Raw genomic sequence first — 2,250 nt, forward strand, 5'->3', positions numbered from 1 at the left:
TCTCTTGGTTTCTGTAAAATCTGTCACATTCAGGTGGTCCTGTCTCTAAGGGACAGCACAGCTCATTCATATTAATGTTAACACCGCCCAACCAACTTTTCCTTGTTTTAAATCCCTCCCACCTCTTTCAAAAGTTAAAGTGGTATTGCTCTCAATTCTACACCCTGAGTTAGAATACAGTCAGGCTACATTATCACTGTAACCTATCAAGAACATAAAGAAAAGAGAGTCATGTCTTTAAACAGGCAACATCAGAGTTCTAATGGATTTTTTTTTATTTAGTGCTGGGATGATCTTAAATGTTTATCAATACCAGGTGTAGCCACTGATACAGATGGCCCTAAATATACACAAAACATTAATCAATGGAGAATTTAGCCATCAATTCCATGGCAAGTATTTTTCAGATGAGAAGTTTTTTTCCAACAAACTCTAACAGCTAACAGAATGAACAGCAGTTCAGAATATCACACAAATGAGGTAAAACATTTCTGAAATGAGGGAAATCCTTGCATTTAAGATCTATTTTTCATTCAGTCATGTTAATTGAGAGATAGATGTTAATTCTAAAATCTCACTTAAGAAATGTTATGGTAAGACATTACCTGGTTTACAAAAGAATATACAGAAACCTATTTCGACCTAACATTGTGATTAAAAGGCATTTCAGTGAAGCACCAGATTCATGCTATTCTCTACTGTGCTTGAGGAGGCTATTCAATATGGGAAGATAACCCTGCATACCTCTGGCCTTTTCACAACTTCAGCTCCCAGTTTTCTTCTAACTTCAGCTAATGTTACCATTCAAATGGTTGGCCTTGTCACTTGAAGTTCTTCTATGGTGCCCTAGTTTATAGATACCTGCTCAACAATACAATCAATTCACTTTTGTCAGGATGTTTTCTCAGGAATGCCACACAAAAGAATCAGAGTAGGCTACCACACATATTATGTAATCTTACCAAGTCTCTTGGGAAAAAGTTTTCTCTATAAATTTAGTTTAAAAAAGTTTTGGTGATTGTTATTCATCTCATTTTACACATTTGATTAAAACCATCTTACTCCTCATGTCAAATCTATTTGGTATTTGATAATCAAAAGCTAATGAGGTTTATGTTACTAAATATTACACCTTGGTTTACATAACAAAAACTACAAAATTAACAAAAAGTTTTGAGGAGACAGCAAGTGCTCTCTTTTGAAGGATAACTTCTACTGTTGTAAAACAATATATATATCTTATCCAGTTTTGGAAATACATGTCACTATGCCCATCCTTACTTCTTTATCTGTGTCATTGTCTCGTGGATTTGTATCAAACACACTAGCACTAATTTGACATTGTTTTCATGTCTGACAGCAAGACTCTTGTGGATTGCACAAGACTGGCTTCAACCTCAGCCTAAATTGGCTAGTATCTATACCACTGCCCCACTAACAAATGAGCCCTTTTGAGAAACAGCAGGACTTTGGAACTTGACACTTCTTTATTTGTAAAGTGAGCTCATTATCCTTAATAGCGAGTGCAGACCTCTCAGCCTGGTCCATGGCATGCATCGGTAGGCTACTGACAATCACAGCCATGTCACAGGGCTGTGTTATTATTGCACAAGATTTGTGTCTTTGTTGAAGTGAGAATAATGAAAATATGATCTAATTTCAAATAGTGTGCTTATGATACTAAAATGGTTTCTTTTCCTCTGCATATATATAGCAATTCAATATAACATACTATTCACTTTCACTGTGCAATTTTATATGAAAAATATTGTATATCTAGCCTAGCTCTGTCTGGTGGTTCTCAAGTTTTCGCTAAGATTACAGTCTGGAAAGCCTGCTCATACTAAGGTTCTCTCACCCATCTTTAGGGTGGATCTGACCACTTGGGGGATTGCTAGGTGCGATGACCTATGGCAATTTTAACTTTTTACCTTTAAATGAACTCAAAGTCTACGGCCATTAGGATGCAACAAAACTGGAAATAACTTGAGTTTGAGCAGGACAAAAACTTTGCAAAGTGTCTGATTCAACATAAACAGTGGTGCATTGAATGCCCTGTTGTTTGCCATTGTTTGCTTTCTTTTTGAAAGACAAAAATCGACATTTTTCATTTTGTTTTAACATTTTCCTTCATATCTTTCATCTGTAGATGATTTTAGGTGGATACACTCTGCACTGCCTTTTTAATATGGCAGGTTTTGAATACACATTATTGCTGATACCTCTGACACACCAAACAAATGAAAACAA

Source organism: Alosa alosa, chromosome 14, assembly GCF_017589495.1.
Source record: "Alosa alosa isolate M-15738 ecotype Scorff River chromosome 14, AALO_Geno_1.1, whole genome shotgun sequence".
NCBI classification, from domain to species: Eukaryota; Metazoa; Chordata; class Actinopteri; order Clupeiformes; family Clupeidae; genus Alosa; species Alosa alosa.